Source organism: Megalops cyprinoides, chromosome 1 (assembly GCF_013368585.1).
Source record: "Megalops cyprinoides isolate fMegCyp1 chromosome 1, fMegCyp1.pri, whole genome shotgun sequence".
In the NCBI taxonomy this organism is placed as follows: domain Eukaryota; kingdom Metazoa; phylum Chordata; class Actinopteri; order Elopiformes; family Megalopidae; genus Megalops; species Megalops cyprinoides.
The window spans coordinates 58,281,290-58,300,704 of NC_050583.1; the positions used below are offsets into that span (position 1 = coordinate 58,281,290).

A 19,415-nucleotide genomic window follows, 5' to 3' on the forward strand; every position below is an offset into this window, starting at 1 on the left:
ACAAATCACACAGGATGAAATACAGTGGTACCAAATAGAACCCTTACCTACTGCTACAAAATAATTACATTTAAGATTCAGAGATATGTTCAATTATAACGTCTGAGGAATGGATGCCTTTTGTTACTAACAAGAAGTATTATCCAAAATTAATGTCATTTGTGTTGTGTTGTCAATGTTCAGAACTGTTACTATACCACTGTGTAATAATCAGTCCACCACAGTACACAGTTACATGTTAAATATTAATTACTTTTTGAAACTGACATGCTTAGCAACTGGCACTGCCTATCAGGTGGTCCTTTTTGTTATCCTTGTGATGTAATTTCTGACTCTGCGATAAACATGTTAATATGCCTGGAGGGGACTTGGCCCCACAAGTAGTGCCATGAGTGGAAAGTGCCACCTAATGTCAGTACAGAGAAGAGAGTAAATGGGATGGAATATCATGCTCAGAGATACCTGTAGGTTTTTGCAAGGAAAAACGATCTGAGATTTGGACAGTGCTCAAACTGACTGACCAGGGAACAAGTTTGTGTAACAAATATGCATATCAGGAGCACACGTCAATGCTTTTGTTAATGGAAAAAAATCAGGGTAGAGCATGAACACAGTCCCCCACTACCAGAAATTATGCAGTCGAGATTCCCACATTTGGGAAATTCGCAGGGGTCAGCACAGCCGGAGTGCAATGGCTGAGCCTCGCCCTGGGTCAACCACCTTCTTGATCATGGTATCTCCCCTCCCAGGTAAGTAAGTATATGACAGCAAATGGAAGTCTGTGTGGAAATAACTGCCCTGTTGTGATTAATACTCATTTAAATCACTTAGATAATTTTCTCTCATGTAAAATACAAATACTTCCTTTGGTGCTTTTCTGTAATTTTCTGAGATTCTGTTTTTCTGAGATAAGCTGGATGTATAAATACAAAATATACAGAGAAATGCCATACTCTCAAATGGATGAGTGAGCTCTCTCATGCGTGCATTGCCTTCCGATAGCAAGTAGAGGAGACTGCCTGCAGCTAACCTGCCAAAAAAAGAAAGAACATCCAGCACGATGAACTTTTGTAATTAGGAACATTCAGATTTGCCCGTACATTTTCAGAGATATTAATTCTGTGATCAAACCAAGATGGTGGAACAGTGTTCTGTTCAGGTCTCACCCAATATAACGCACAGACCTAGGTATTACTAAATCCTTTGTCAGCATGACTTTGTACAACCTGAGTATGTGTGGTAGGCATGATCGGTCTAGTTTGATCCAGTTCAGAGTGGTAAGAAAATCCTGTGCAAGTAAATTCCAGGTAGTCTAATCTTGTGGAGGTGTAGAAAAAACCTTTAAGGACATTACCTTGAATGTCCCCAGAGAGTAAGCAAGAGGTAAGCGTGGTGGGGAAAAGTCCCTTCTGAGCGAAAAGAAGGACTCTGCAGTCGGAACGAAACTCACTAGAGATTGCCCCCCCCCCCCCCCCCCACCCCTCCCTTTCCCCAGGGGCTGGCAGGTTGATCCTGATTCCTGATTCCATTCATTCTCCATAGCACTCTCCATGGCTGAATATTGCCTTATGGTGGTCTGGAGCAAGACAGGTCCTCTGTGCTGAATTAGTGCTTCAGCTGCAGTAACATGTTGCTGATATATTTAATGCAGTCAAGACAGGTATGGGCAAACAGGGCAGGGCATTGAATTGGTTTGAGGAACGAAAACAAACATTATTTTACGGAAACAAAAAAACGCTATTATATTTATTGTTCCAGAACAGAAATGTTATTTTGATATCTCTATTACCGGTTAATAACGTTATTTTTTCACTCCTTATAATATAGGCCTATAAAACATTCGTCAAATGTGTTCATTCAATGTATTCGCATTCAGTGCGCGCTCTCGCTCTCTCCAAATAGCAGCATGTCTCACTGTGATTTTTCCCTCAGTGTCTGTAGTGCATTTCAAGAAGCCATCACTGATGAACAAAGGTACATTGAGCTGAATTATAACAGTTTTCCAAGTGTCATACCACAATTATCATAAGATAGATTACAGATGAGTTCTGTTAAGCAGCTAAACTTAATCACCTCAATCAGCTACCATTATTGAGCTAGCTAAGGAACTATAATGAATATAGCTTAGCTACATTAACTAGCTAGTCATCTAGCCTACACAGTAGTAGGCTATTCGATGGCTGAAATCAGCTAATCCTGGAAGTAGCTAGCTATGTTACTTGTATGTTACATGATATTGTAATTTATTTTGGGTTTTCTGTTGTAGATGGAACGCCATCAGGTAAATTCAATGCGGCAGCATTTTATTTATGATCGAGCCATTTAGGTGTTTCTTATCTTAAACTTCGCAACAGCCAAACTCCATTCCAAAAATAGTCAGGATCTAGCGATGCTCCAGTTTTTTAAAATTGAAAAGATACAAATAACAGAAATTGCTAATATGTTAAATGCAGTTACGATAGTAAACAGATTCTATTCAAAGTAGAGAGTAGAAATCTTAAAGGTGCTCTAATCACTGTTAAATGTTATGGTACTAACTGATTGGTGTGAACTAAGCAGTCATCTCAGAGGGGAACCGGTTACTTAGCAACTGTAAACAGTTCTAGCAAGTAGGTTAGCCTAACCTAGCCGTAACAGGGCTAAGTTGAATATTAAATATCAATCTTGAATCAACGTCTGAATATGTACAGTAGCCATACATATGTTACAAACATACTGCTACAAAGGAAGTTTTAGAGTAGTTCGAAGCAAAGGATTTATCAGCCAGCTGAGTGATCTGTCAATTCTTATTACGTGTCACTGCATGTGAAAACAATGTTGGACTAGACAACAGATGGCTATATCATAGTGTGGATGTAACTATTTCCATAATCATAACATCAATAACAATAATAGTAGTATCGACATTTTATGATAGCATCCATCTATAAGTATAACAGAACAATCCATGAGTATGCCCTCAATAGGTCACACCGATGTGATTAGCCCTTTAGTGCTTACGGTCAAACCGGTGTGATTAGAACACTAGATTGGAAAAATTCTAGCTAACATTAGCTTTGAGAAAACTGATTTAACTTTACAAAATATAGCGAAAACTATGAGAAGCTTAATAACACTAATGAAAACATAATGAACTATGTAACATAACATGCACGCTACATAGCATAAAATAAGTCACGTACGAAATGGTTTTAAATAATCATAAGAGTACACTAAATGCATTTATGTAAAAATAGCATTATTAACCAGTTTTTCGCCGGTTCAGGAACATCATGTTTGCGGAGGAACACAATAACGGAAACGTTAAAATACTGAACGGAATGTTTTGAAAAAAAAAAATTCGGTCCGAAGCCCTCAGATACAGTGTGTGCTGCGCTTTTGATATGTTTTCACACCACAGGTGCTAGGATTCAGTACAGGGGGAAAATGCTGGGAAATGGAAGGATAAATGCCTAAGATTACAGTTTTTCACTGTCCTCGGGAGAAGAACGCCAGGCTTGTTAACCGAGTGAAAGAGAAGATGGAGTACTTCGTAGTCTCCCTGTACATTATCAGCCATGGCGGCTCTAAGGTGAGTGCTGCAGGATGCCAAGGAGAGCGACATGAACAAAACATACAGCAGACCTCCTTGAGCCTTTCACAAAGCACGCGGCTGAGTTTCCACAATGCAGCTGCAACAATGCACCCTTACAGAGATGGCATAATGTATAAAGCCAACAACTCACTTCAGCCTAGGGCTCAGGGATAGACTGAGAGCAGGCTACTATTTCAGCTTAAGATGAAAAAAAAAGTGTGAAATCATACTCACTGCTCCAAGGATACTAATGGATAGCACTCGTATTCTGTAACTTCTGTACACAAACGATCATGTTTACATACATATTGTTTATAGATTCAATACAGTTACCCTTACCTTACCTTTCTCTTGGGCTAAATAATGCCAGCTATTCACTGGTAATTAAGTATATGGCCTTGATGTGTTCACTGCCAACAGTGAATAATCTGAATAATAATACACTGTACTTACCTCTAAAAGGCTGTGCATAAACAGATGCTTTATCCCCATTGGTAAAAGAGGTAAAGATGCAATTTCGGTATAATGTATGCTAACATATAGTGTGAATTTTATTGTTGTTGATATGGCTATCATGCAGGCTCTAGGATTCACTTCTTACAGTTCACAAGCCTACAGTTCCAGTCAAAAGTTTGGACGCACCTGATTAAACTAATGGGAAACATGCATTCAAAGACATCATGAAATTTGTTTCTTGGACAAATATAAATTGTGAAGTAGATGCCTATGTCTTTGTTTCACACTTTTTTGGTCACTGCATAATTCCATTTGTGTTATTTTATACTTTTGATGTCTTTACTATTATTCTAAAATGTGGAAAATGGTAAAAATAAAGAATAAAAGTGTCCAAACTTTTGACTGCTACTGTAGATATTGTTATGTCAACAGTGAGGTAAGACTTTCACCCCGACTCAGTTCAACCTCGATGTACTTTGTATTCAACTTTAAATAATCAATTCAATATAAAGTTATTTTGTTACTTTGTTTCTTACAGTACATTACTGTGTGTTTTGTGGCTGCTGAAATGTGGATAATCACTAAAATCACAGAACAAGACAGACATCGGTCAGCTAGATTAGCAGCTACTAAAGCACATGAAAGGCATTAGTTGACATTTTAGGGCTGATTAAATCGAAATTTTATGTGCTATCATCTGAGAAGGAATATGACAAAGCCACAATGGGGACAGTAGGGACTCTAAAAATTGGTGAGATACAACTGATCTATTGTAGAAGGGAGAAGAATGAAGACAGAGCAAGAGAAAGAGACACATCTACGTGACAATTTTATTATTTAAAATAACGAGCTTGGCTGATGCACTCATCCAACAGCACTTATAAAATCATGGAACTCATCTGTTCATCGTTTTTTCTGTACCAAAGCAATACATACAAATGACCTTGTTCAAGAGCAAAGCATGAGGCATGCCCACCTGGGATTTGAACCCATGTCCCCCCACTCATAAGTCCAGTGTCCAAATTGCTACTCAGCACTGCAGCAGCATTAATGATTCATAAGTCCACATTTCACAAGGCAATGACTGTCAGGGTCAACTGTATTTCAACAGCTGAAGTAATTCCATTCCATTAAAAAAAAAAAAAAAATATATATATATATATATATATATATATATATATATATATATATATATATATGTATATATATACATACTGTATATGATTGTATTTTTGTATATTGTATATTTCTGTGATTTAACACACGCAAACACATATATGTGTGTGTGTGTGTGTGTGTTGGGGACAAGAAACATCTGGAGCACTGCTGTATGCTGCATTAAATTGTATGATGCTGGACATTGCACCTCTGTTCCCCTTGCAGCAAGTACAGTCAGATTCATTCAATACATCATTGTTGCATTTCATACTAAGCATTCACTTTACTTCTGTAACATTATGTAACTACCATGTAGACACATTATGTTACAAAGATGCTATTATTTGACAATTCTTGCTCAATTAACAAACTCTTCCCATCCACACAAGTATAAAAATTCCACTCACAGCTTCTTTTTCATTGAAGCTGTTCACAGCATCCCTCCTCCTCCCCATCTCCGCCTTGTATTTCTATTCCTGTTTATGATGTCCAGTTGAAGTGGGGGTGAGGATAAACTCTCAACCCATTCTTTAAATTCTAAAATGAGGTTATCTGCCTTAAGAGAGATCTGAGTTGTAAACCTACAGTGGTAGTAATGAAACTGGTAAAAAAAAAAAAATTCAGTGGTAGTGTCAGTGGTTTCTTATCTGATGAATTGTGTTAAATGTACGAGTTCCACGGGGACATGTCCTATCCCCTGTACATTTCCCAATCTGCACAAGAAGATTATGTGCACTAAGAGTGGCCATGCTCTGATCAAATATGCAGATGACATGGCATCAGTTACCTGTTTGAAAGACAAATTCTCTTTTACACTGTGTGTTAGTCATGTTAATAGTTTCCTTTTCGTGGCCCACTCCATCTCTGAACAGCTCAAGAGACAGGAAAGTTTAGAGTTTAAAAGGTTTATAGTTTAAAATACTGTGGAACAGGACTAGACAAAAGCTTCCCTCAAATGGTGAAAGCTGTCAAACAGGCAAATACAATAATTGGGACCAAACAGTTGCAGTTATCGGATCAGTATCACCAGTATCATTCGTAATGATACAACACCTCTGATTAATCCTCCATTCCAAACACTATCATCAGGTGTGAGAGTCAAAGAACGCTTTGCATTGAAAAACTGCTCTAAAAACATTTTGAATTCCATCTGCAAACTCAATTCTTAACAAGGAGAATAAATTAACAGGCTAAGAAGTTTGTGTTGCTGTGTTGATTGGATTTGTTGTAATTATGGACTGTAGTTTTAACTGTTGCAGTGGTTAACTGTGCTGACTTGCTATTTATTGATGTGTGTAAGATATTATGTGTTTTTGTACTAAGCCACAATATGTTATGAACTAAAGACAAATTTCCATTTATGTATTATTTAATGAAGAGTAAATAGTTGTGAATGTGAAATTGAATGGGAACATGAAGTAATAAATTACTCCTACATTGCCTCAAAGTACTTTCTTTTGAGTCACTGTTGGGAGTGGGAATACTGTGCCAAATAATAAGGGTTTCCAGTCTACTCTTAAATTATATGGCAATAACAGAACTTTTAGATCCATTTTTTCAATCCATTTCTCTGCAAACAGAAGAGTGCTCCTGTCTCTCAAAATAAATATTTTTTTCTGTGATAAATTTTGGTTTCAAGACAGGGCTTGAAGGAACAACTTGCACATTCTTAATGGATGCTGGAATTCATACATGATTTTGTGCCTGTAGGCATTGCTATTTTAACGGCACCATCCACAATTTGCATTCTGATGAAGACTTGTACTTCCCATGTGAGCGGAGTTCTAAAACTTTCACTTCAAATGAATAGCTCCAAACAAGGCACAGTTCAATATGGAGGCTCCAATACTGAACAGCATTTAGTTATTGAGATTTTAATGCATAAATACTGTTATGAAAAAAGAATTCTCTTGACTTTGTTGCACAAAATTTAGGTCAACTTGCAATGGATAGGAATTGGGTTCTGGCTCTAACTGTATGTGACATATACAGTACCAGTCAAAAGTTTGGACACACCTGATTAAGATAATGGGAAACATGCATTCAAAGATGTTTTGATCTAAAGAGTTATGCTTAAATGCTTGAAATTTGTTTCTTAAATATAAACAGTGAACTAGATGCCTATACATCAATTTCCTTCTTATTTTGAAAAATTTTGATTACTTTGAAAAATCTAAAATAGTATAAAGAAGAATCTAAAATCTATGTTTAAATATAAATTGAAAAATCTAAAATAGTTTTGATTTTTGCAACACTTATTGCTCACTGCATAATTCCAATTGTGTTATTTCATACATTTGATGCCTTTACTGTTATTCTAAAATGTGGGAAAATAGCAAAAATAAAGAATAAACGTTATGTCCAAACTTTGGCGGGTACTGTATGTTTGTGTGACATCAGCAAGTACTGCCAAACCCCTGCCAAAAAGGGCCGTGATTCTGGGCTGGTGGGAGAGGAGGGGTGGGCGGGGTTGAAATAAATAACATTCAGCAACACAGCGGCAGACACACTGACATGGGAAGTATGAATAGATTCACACTCTAATTGGATAATGTGCAGATCAGGCATGACCTTTAGCACCGTTTCATCGTGGGAGAACGTTCCTTGCCTGTGCGTTCTCTGCTCTTGTTTGTGACAGATGATCGCCTCAGTTTTCTGTCCTTTGCCTCAATACAATAAACCAAAAAAAGTGGTGGAATTCTTACCTTGCCCACGGTTTACTCTTACCTTCCCCATAGTTCTGAATCTACACTTCAATAATGCCAGGGACAGTGCAATAAGTGGATTCATATTATAGCAGTATGTTTCTGCTTTGCTTTTTCCAGTTCATCAGTGGGAATGATGTAGCTCTAGCCTAAATTTACATAAATACATTTTTCATATATCTGGATTGAAAACCACTTCAAAATCGATGGATGGTATTTTTTTTTTTTTTTTTTTGATTGAATAACTGATTTTAATCTGCCCAGTTATAATGACTCTAAGACATGGCAAAAGGATTTAAAAACATCAGTAAAAAAATAATAAATTAATCAAAGGTATGATCAGAATGCTGTGTCACAGAATCCAAGTGGTTTATTAAGTTATATTTTAGCCAAAAGCCTGTTTTACTTTCTAATGTCAAACACTGAAGTTTAAACTGGAGTCTAAACTTGTCCTCTCTGCTCCATGTTATCTTTGTGCTGTGTTATCTTGCAGCTGGCTACTGTTCTCTCCAAAGACATTGTGTTGTTTTAGCCAAACCAAAGCCTGCCTCATTTGCAGGTATGCTTCCTGATTGACTTAGATTAAACCACACCACAATGTCCACACAAAGGTTCAATTTGAGTATCTGTTATTTTCAGGTCATGTGGTCTCTAGTTTATCTGAGGCGCTCTGAATGAATGACTCAATTGATTTTTTACTCTCTCTGACCTGTTTACAGCATGGCTAAATACAACAGCAATTTTATATGTGTTAAGCAATGAGTATCAAATGCATTAACATTTTCATTACTCATTACATAAATACCGCATATATACACACACAGGCGCACACACACATCTTGAGGTTAAAATGAATGATGTTTGATAAGTTAATTTCATGAAAAAGATGAAAGCCCTGAAGTCAGTTTCATAGCAATGAAACAAGAGTAATTCATATAAACTTTCATTTGAATAATAGTGTTGGCACTTTTTCTGCTAACTTTAATTTGCTTTAACAGCTTTGTCATTTGCTCATCTCATCTGTACGCCAGTTGATGTGATCTTTGTCTAGTGGCACACTTGGCTTTCCAAACAGAGCTGTAGGTGTCACTCTAAACATGGCTTCTGGCTGTAGGCTTGTGTGGTGGGTGTTGTCCCAACCCTGTGAGCCATCCCCCTCCATAGAGGACGTCGTCAGTCAGATGTTCAGCATGCATGGGGCATTGTCTGCCTGGATGTTCGACGGGCTGGCAGCAAAAGGTGACATCTGGTGACTAATGTGCTCGGATGTGAATGCAGTTCCCACAGTTCTCTGGGCTGCAGCTGCTCTGCGAAGGCAGAAATGAGCGAGAGAGAGAAAGTGAGAGAGAGAGAGAGAGAGAGAGAGGGAGAGATACAGAGAGAGAGAGAGAGAGAGAGAGAGAGAGAGAGGGAGAGATACAGAGAGAGAGAAAGAGAGAGAGAGAGGGAGAGATACAGAGAGAGAGAAAGAGAGAGAGACAGAGAAAGAGAGAGAGGGGGACAGAGAAAGACAGAGAGGGACATAAAGAAGGGGACAGCAAGAGGGAGGGACAGCGAGAAAGAGATGGAGGCAGGGTTCTGGGTTCCTTTGTGTGTGTGTGTGTGTGTGTTTGTATGTGTATCTGTGTCTGTCTGTATGTGTATGTGTGCTGAGCTAGAGACAGAGGGGGGTTGTGTTGGGGGTTGAGAGCATGTCACCAGAAAATCAATGACTTTCTGTCTGATTTTAGAGGAGGTAAACTATGGCCCCAGCCACTCTTTTCCATGCCAGGGCTGACATTTAACAAAGAGACCACACAGAGCTGAACCAAGACTGTTTACACTGCCTTATATTCCCTCCACAGAGTACCCTTTCAGCTCTGCTCAGTGCAGAACCTTACACACTATTTGTTAAAATGATGGCAAAAAGCATAGACTACATGAGCTCCTGTATAATAGCAAGGGTAAGATATTAGGAGCTAAAACAATTGCAGTATAAACGACACCTTTGTAATTACTAGCTGTAGCTGGTATTGTAATTGTTGTATTTGCAGACATATGATTATGTTGTGTTACTGTTATTTCAGTGTAAATGTAAATTCATTTGTAAACGTGTGTGACATTCATTCATATTTAGTCATGCTAATTCATGCTTTCTATATGCAAACGTATAGTACAATACTATTTTAGGATTAGCATGCAAAACTGAGCCTAACTGTGATTAACGCCTTCTGAAAACAGTTTAATTTTTGAAAGTAATAAATGTGAGTCTACCTCTCATATACTACAGACACTGGCTTTGATTTTCATCCACAGGATCACTGGGTTCTGGGTTGACTTAGCACATGTGTTTTGAAATATGGGAGTCCTCGAACAGCATGTGTCACCACCTCAGGATCTAGGGATAATTTCCAAGCCTCACAGTGCCATCAAACAAACAAACAGTGGATCTAATTAGCACTCACATATATTCATCCCACAGCTCAACGGGCTCCTCGTCTTCAGCTGTTGTTGAATGGTTATTTTTCACCATTGGCAGTCCTTTTCCTATGCAACACATTTCGAGCAAAATTTTTTTTGACTAGTCAGAAATTGAACCTAGCCTCGTAGGTGCTTTCAGCATGCACATGCCAGATCTCAACAACAATGCTGTCAAACTGGTTGTGAACTTGTGAAGCCCGTTTGTAGGGCTAAAAGCCTGACTGATATCATACAGGCACTGAGAGGTGAAGACTTAGCACCCCTCGCTCACTCATGACTGTGTGAATGGTTCTCCCAATACAATGACAGTGACCTTACAGCCTCTCTTTGGAGGAAAACCTTAGCAAGGCCATCCTCCTCAGTGGTCAAATCTCCTGAGCGGTGCCCAGTCTTGCTCTGACTCAATGAAAAAGCATGTGGAAATAGTCAAAATCACCAGTGGATGTACTGAGAAAGGTTGCAACATCTTTCCCTGATCATATGGTCAGGGGATCTGGCCTTGCTTCTCTCTGTGGTGTTCTGTTTGATGCATTTTGGTAATGGTTACAAAACTAAGGAGTGCTTATAAAAAAAAAAAAAACTGGGCAGAAGAATTGAATTCTCTATTATGAAATACAAGTGTCAAACCAAATCATGTTATGTGCAAGTGTGTGGCATGCATGATGCAGAAAAAAAATATAAAATCGGTATAAAATTATGGGCAAAAGACAGTGGAAATTCTTAATAAATGCAAATACTGACTGAAATAAGTAATGCATATTTACCAATCCATTTTCGGTAACCTTATTATCATGTCAAAAGCTGGAGTGACTGAGAGCAAGAGCTAGCAGTGCCAGTCCATCACAGGGCATGTGCACACATATGGGGAGGGAGGGGGGACGGGATTTAGAGAAGCTGACTAACCTAGACAGACTGTAGGAGGAAACACTCACAGACATGCCAACAACATGTGAACTTCAAACAGAGAAGGGCAGCTTTAAGCCTAGGAGCTTTCAGGCAACACCCCCATACAATGTTCTATAATGCCACCCCATGTATATTGATGTCTTGTTAAATGCCATATAATATAAATATGTCAGATAAATATACCACTGTTAGAGGCTGTTATGTGAACAGTATCTATACAATGACACAAGTACAGCCCATAACTTTAGATGGAAGTACACAGCTAGTAGCAACTGGTAGCTTGAATACAGAATATTTGCATGAATGAAAGTAAACTGGGTAGCATCATGTGTGATGGATGTAACTGTGGAATGAAATACATGATCAAATCTCATGATTAAAGACATAATAACAGCTGCACCCTTGCTTTTGGCAGTACAGGGGCTAGAACATCATTACAATCACCCCTAGTTTTGAGTCAGCCCTTATCTCTGTTGGCGATAGAGCCCCACATGTCATTAACCCCCTTGGCCTGGAGGTAAGTGACCTGCCTCAAGACCTGAGACGGAATCAGGGGCGGCGGCAAAACAGGGTCCGCTGGCCCGTCTGCGCTTGAGCCGGGCTCTATTATTGCAAGGTCGCCCTGGAGCGTGGATGTCACGGCGACTGATTCTGTTAACCTCTCCGAAGCCCCCTGCTCTGCCGCATGTGGGACCTTTCACTCTCTTTCACCCTTCGGTGAGCTTGAAGACGGGAGCACATGGGACACGGGGCTAGACGTCGCTTCCCAAAGCCCTGCAGAACACGGTAGTGTGAAAATACCTAACACAGATATGAAATGTGGATCAGAGGCACACAGAGCGACACCTTACTGAACTATGCATGCAAATACAGCACAGTTACCAGCTGCATGTCCCGAAACTGGTGTCAATGTCTTATCTTTAAGATGGTAACTGTTACCTTTTTACAGAAGCAATAGCATATGTCGCCCTATATGGACAAATCCTTGAGGCTTTTAATTCCTTGAACATATTGTCTCTAAGTTCCTCACCTTTGTCTCCGAATCAATCATTGTTGCTCCAAGCTGTGCTGAAGTTTAATAACATGTAAAAGAATTATCATCGAAGAGCAAAAATGTTTTCATGATTAAACTTTGCCCTCCCATGTTCATACAAAATGTTTATATACCAAAAAGTATAGCTAGATGGTTAATGTGATTACTTGCCTCTTTCCACATTCTGTCAGAATTGAACTCACTATTCCTTTTACCTAATACCCTGCAAACTTTGCTTTTCTTGGTCAAACAATTAAAAGAAATTAAAAACCTAATCTTTTCAGTGACATTAATACTTTTTAGTTGTCGGCTGAGTTTTTAATTAGCTGAGTGACTATTAGAAAACCTGCGACCTTGTGAAAATTAAATGCTTTAAAAGTATTTTATTAGAGACATTTCAAGAGAATGAATCCTTCCATTAATGCCCATAATGAGACAGAATTACATTCATGAAATTGCTTTGAGAACATTTGTTGAAAATAATGGAATTCTAAAAAATGTAACCAAACTAAAAAGCAAACTATCCAATCTTTGCAGAGACAACCTCTCATTGGATGGCCACCATTGTTTTTACCACTACAATAATAATTCTACCATTACTATAGCTAATTACAATAATGAAAGGAAGGAGCCTTGTGTATCCTAATTTTGAACCATTAGCATGAGGCATACTGACTAGCCCAGTTACCCTTGCAATATGCTGAGCTAAATTTATTTGACAGCACTCCTTTTTAAAACAAAATGCAATTAATATATTCTGAATGTTTTAATAGATAATTAGCACCTTATTACTATGGAAGTCTAATGCTGTTACATTAATTGCACATCAGCTGAAACCTTGAAATCTCATTAGTTAAAACTGATCCCATTGTATACCAATAACATTTCCTGTTTAAAGCAGTACCATACAAAGAAGGGACAAGAGCAAAAAAGCTCTACTTCTTTGCCTTGAGGGGAGGAATGAAGGCAAAACATATAATTAATGGGTCATACTTTGTGATCATTGATATTGTGCAGCCCATTCAACAGATATTACGGAAAGGGCAAATTACAGTACCTTTGCCTTAGGAGTAAGTAATTATGAGTGTAATGTGTGCTGTGATAAACAGCCTGTGAACCTCTAGGTTATTTCACTCTGTTTTCAAGAAAATTCATGTAACAAACCAGAGTGGTGAAATCAATAACGTCACTACAATTCTGAGCTTTGCCAGTGTTAAAATAAGGAAAGGTGAATGCACAGTACCAAGTGACAGAAATATTTATATATTTCTAGGCTCAACATGATTTTACATGTAGCTGAGGGTAAAGGGTGTAAGTGTAAATTGAATTTGACATTTTGTAAGTTTTAATGATTTAAAGCACAAATGCAACATAATCGTGTCACTACATTGGATAAATGCAGATGGAAATTCCAAATAGTGCACTTATATGTGGGACTGCAAATTAGTTGAAAATATCCGGAAGGCAATTAATTCAACAATCAATTCAAAAGGAGTAAACATGCATATTATATATTCTTCACTGCAAGTCAAATTTATAATGTCCCGTGTGATTATAGCTAAGGTGTCATAGGAAGATAGTATTACAGATCAATAGTATCATGATCCAAACAGTTATCTACCTTAACATTAATTAACATTAAAACATCACAACACCACTATCATTTTTTTATTTACATTTTTTTCATGCTCCACCATACAACATACCTACATTTGAGTAACATGTTGTGTGATCTAAAGCTTTCTCAAGTATTTGCTTGATTTCAGCGAGAGACTGGAGGAGGCAGCACATAATTTTTAGCATTCATGGTGACACGCCAGTTTGGAATTGGTACACACCTCCACGCCTGTAGAAAAAGGAGGCAGGGGCTGCTTTCGATTAAATGAACAAAATGTGCACATACTCCACTGAAGAATGTTAATGAAACACATTCCTACAGGGTTCTCATGGAGACTAGGCTTAACTGCCGTCGTTTGGATAAGGAGGTGAGGAAAAGAGATCCTTATACATCCTTCGAGAGGGAAGAAAAAAACATCTCAACATGTGGTTGCGTGCAATTCCCAGTCTTGGCCCCGGCAAGCCCTCATTCCCTTCAAACAGTGAAAATTTGCAATATGAGAGTGAATTGGCTGGCTTGCTCCCCTGAGTCTGCTGCATATCTTCTCATCCACTGCAGAGAGAGGGGGAGAGAGAGAGAGAGAGAGAGAGAGAGAGAGAGAGAGAGAGAGAGAGAAAAGCTAATGCATACGTTTACAATATAAATGTGATTTAATCGACCCCCCTGTCAGCCAGAAATGGCAAGCTTATCAAACAAGCATAGGATCTGAGGGAAAGAAGGTTGTGGGGGAGGGAAGACAGTAAAATGTTTCCAGGAATTAGCTGCTGCTAGGTAACAGGGTGGAAGACTTTTTTAATATTACTGGTATTTCTCATTTACAAGATTTACAATATTTGTATAAGCAATTTACTATCCAACCTCGGCAGTTTTCCCCCAGGAACACACACATACGTACACACACCTACATTATTTATTTTATAATAATATGAATTTTTTTCAATTTTACACATCAGGAAGGAAGGAAGCATTTTCAAGACATGACAATGTAACGGATATTAACTATTATTACATTTTGGCCAGTTGTTTCAAAGTCTTCTACACTTAACATTCCATCCCATTACTTGGACTTGGAGGATAACATTTTACTTCAAACACATGTGCATAAATGGTGAAATAAACTTTTGAGGCAGATTGTACATTACATACTAGGCTACCTTCACATAACAAGTTGAATCTTAAAGGTGAAATTCACATGTTGATAATTTGACTTAATTATTTTCTGTGATAACTGAAGATGTAGGCTCCCTCAATCATATGTGCTTTTGCAATTCACATCTTGTCTCCATCATTTTCTACATGATACTCTCCTTCCCTTTTAGAGCCACAGTAAAACTGTAAAGTGCCCAACTTCTTAGCTGCATCTCTTAGGTTCATCTGAAGACTATGGCAGGACTCTGGATAAAAGAGTATTTCTTTTTCCTGGCTTACTGACAGGTAGACAAAGTTTTATTTAAACAAAAAAAATCAAGTATTTTATCAACACTCAGTTTTCTTCTTTGTATGACAATTTTTAATAGCATTTTTGTTCATTACATTACATTTCAACAGTCTTATCTAGAGCAACTTATGTAGGGAACAGCTTTTACGCTATCCAGCTGGATGTTATCCAGCATTCAGGTTTAGTGCCTTGGCCAAGGGTACAACACTAGTGGCCTACCAGGGAATTGAACAAACCAGTGAACTTTGGGTTATGTGCCCTGCTCCTTACCACTACACCACAACAAAATAAAATATGCCAGATATGTGAAATCATTACAAAGAAGTGAGCATTCAGACTAGATGCTCAGCTACTGGATTGAAAGCGCAATTAATTTACACTTGTGAGCACTGATCTGTGGCAGAGAAAATTATTCAGGCAAAATCTGCAGATGACTGAAAAAAAAACAACAGCTTGTTCCCCCTTTATCTGTGAGACACTGAAAATAAGGCAACCTTCAACATATTTGAATTTGTGTGGGTATATTATACACATACACAGTATACTCCAATACATTAAATTATTTGAGTACATAACTTGTTTTTATTTTCTATTAATTAATTTTATTTTCTGTTTATTTACTACGCATTTACAAACAAGGAAAAAAGGCCAGCTAATGCTGTTTTTTCTTTCACCCTAGTGGAGAACAAACAATATTCTTGCTAGATTGGAGTGAAACGACCTCACTTTTGAGTGGATTCACAAAAGGAGCGAAAATAAGTTACAAGCACAAGGAGGAAGTCTGCGTGCCACGCGGAGCCCTCCCCTTTTTTAAAGATGGAGGACTGTTTGGCAGCTTCTGCCCAGAGAGGGACCTTGATAAACTCCCCAGATGCTTCAGATCAAAAGGATTACAGCGGCGGGAGCCTGGGCTCTGTCCCTGAACGTCCCCGTCCCCTGTGCTCGCTCTTCCTCACTCCCTTTGAAAGTCAAACTCATCCGAGCTGACATCACTGAACTCCCGGTTTTCATTTCTCGTCAGCACGCTGGCGAACACATCTGTGAAGACAGTCAGAAACTTCCTTTTTCTAGACCGCCTGTACTTTTTTGTGATTGGACATACTGGAGTGACATTAGTATAAAAGCTACAAGCAGAAGCAGTTAGGAGTAGGTTGAATTGTTCAATAGAATTGCCCTTCAGCCAGACAAGAGTCCCCGCAGTTGTTATGTTTTAAAGGAGCATTTGTCAAAAGTGATAAGTTTCTGTTTCTTAAAAAGAAGTGTTATATAAAAGCCCTAAAGCTGTTCCAGACAGAAGTATCAGAGGACTTTTTTCCCCCTGAATTGCATATAAGCTACAAGTGAAAAAGCAGAAATGTGTTATTCACAGCCTGAGAGCTATGTTACAAAGAAACGGATTTCAGTATGTCATTTGCTGGTCTCCAATTTGTGCCCCAAAAGAGTGAAATCAATCGTAAGATATATTTTATATCTCAGAGAAAGAAAAAGCAATAGTCTAAATGAGAGCAGAAAGTGTCCCCATTCAAGAGAATCATGGTTTGAAATTCAGCCGATGGTCCACTTGTAGTGTAACATGAGGGTATTTCTTTTTCAAGTGAAATAGAAAATCTTGCTACGGTCATGTTGTAAGGTGGTGTGTGTGTGTGTGTGTGTGTGTGTGTGTGTGTGTGCGTGTGTGTGTGTGTCAGGGGGGTGTCACAGTCTATTTAAAGAGTAACTTTCTCTGTGTTCAAACAGTTATATGAAATGCATCATTTTAGTTCCTGATAACAATCATCACAGCCTTTCCCAAGGATATGTTTTCCTGCATACATTTCAATGACCTGTTAATAATAACTTTGCACCTTTTTTTTCAATTATCCTTGCCACCTTCATTTAGAAATAACTGATACAGTTCATAAGACCTGTAACAAACATTTAGAAAAATAAAAAAATATAGTTAAACCAGATTTGAGGGAAATTTGCCATTGAAATTTTTATCTAAATCTAACACTTTGAAATGGAAGTGCAATGAATATGCTGGCAATTTAATGCTATTCAATTCAAAGCAGGCAGAGGAGCAATGACATCTGTGGTTAAAGAGCAGGACTCGTAACTGAAAGGTTGCTGGTTCAATTCCAGCATATGTCCAGCTGTATAAATGGATAACATTGTAAACCTGTAAATTGATGTAAGTCATTCTGGATAAGAGCGTCTGCTAAATGCCAATAATGTAATGTAATAATATAATGGGGACATCAAAACATACAAAGAGACAATGCAATCCTTGTGTTGGTGTATAGTCCATTTCACCATTGTGGAGCATATAAAGAGACTGGTCAATACTGAAAAATAGAGGAGGTGGAATGGGAAGTAAATGATGAGGAGAAATAATGAAAATGCCAGGCAAATGAGGAAAGTCGCAAGAGATCCCATGCAGAAAGGTTAAGTTTAGGATAGTGGCAATACAAGAACATGTCTAATGGATTCTGAGATCTGAGAGGAAACCCAAGGGCAAACATGTAAAACATGGCGGGGCATCGTCTGCATTGAATGGAAAGGAGACTCCATGGAAAGCCATGAGAGGGCCCAGAGAACAAGGGCAAGGCTCTGAGGCAAACGTATTAGCAGGCACTGTATTTACAGCAGTTATTGTTTCAGGTTGAGTTTACCCACCGCCACGAAAACCAAGCTCAAGGGCAGGGGAGCAGCGCAGAGACACAGCAGGGCTGTGCTCTATTGGCAAAACCCCATGAAACAGTTCACCCAGTAGCTGATGAGAGGTGGAGGTCCTGAGTCCTGCGGATAAAGGCTGGGTAACTCACAGCAACCTACAGTATATGATAATAATAACATACAGTATGACTGGGGAAAAATCTGTACATTATCTGTGTCTTTAGCTGTGAATAACACAACTATGCAAATGTTGCATGCATTACTCGAAATATCACTGAATCACTGAGTCACTAGACCTTGCCATTGTGTGAGCTCTGGTAGTGACATGTATTTTCCATGGTGCTTGTCTGAGTAGTAAACAAAATAATGGAAACATCAAATACATTAATATTTATTAGGCCATCCTTCTCATTATTTACCATATTTTATGATAATAATGATCCCTCATGATAAATAATGAATGCACAATTTGGAAATCGTCACTCCATCACATTCTTTTCATTATGTTGGAGTCTCTAAAATCGACCCCAAAAAAGAATAACACTGAGATTTCTTCAGTGTCTTTTTCACATTATGTCTTCGCGAATGTGTGGGCACCTGAAGTCAGGAACAACTCACAATGATCATAAGGGACAAAAAATAAAACACGGGCCTGCAAGGTCCCTCGGGTCAAAGAGATAAGGATTGAATCAGGCCCTGCTTTGGATTCTCATAATGCTGCCAAGAACAAGGTATTTTTTGCATTGGAAATATTGGTTACTGATATCTGATATCGCTGTTAAGGCCACATTATATTACTGTAGCTGTCATTAACACCAAGGTTGCGAGTGGGCTGCCCGGCATCAGTGGATTCACTGTCGAATTCCATTTCAAAGGACTGCCTGGGGGATTTGTTTCTAATATTGTCTCAGAGTCCATGCTTTTCACTGAACTATTGATGCATGAATTCACAGAAAAAAAAGCCTAAGTATTTTGACCAAGATGCAGACCCCCAGCCAAACCACACATATTTTCAACACAACTGCACACATTTTCAATGACTGCATATTAATGGAATTAAGTGGAGTATATGATGCCTAATACATACATTTAACATTAACAATTTCTTTGGCTTTTGACAGGGCTTTGTTTAACTGATGCCCTGTGACTGCTATTTCTTCAGTCTCTAATTTGAACATGGATACTGTACACGCATATGAAAGAATGATTATTCTGGACAATGTCTGGTGAAGTGGGTACTATGTGAGTACTGGGCTCTGGACTTGGTGTTGATTACATTACATATATTGGCTTTATAAAATAGAAAATAGTAGGGGGGCACATTGCTTTACAACCCAAATGATTCTGAGTGTAACATTATAGAGCATTGTACGGTAAGTCACTCTCTGCCAGGAGATAACTGTCGAAAGAAT

At 38.4% G+C, this 19,415-nt stretch overlaps 1 non-coding gene across 1 annotated transcript; it reads right to left on the reverse strand.

Moving 5' to 3' along the window:
- Nucleotides 1–593: 593 nt before the first annotated feature.
- Nucleotides 594–757, reverse strand: LOC118794166. Its single transcript, XR_005005744.1, has one exon. It is a non-coding gene; the product is annotated as a U1 spliceosomal RNA (small nuclear RNA).
- Nucleotides 758–19,415: the final 18,658 nt, after the last annotated feature.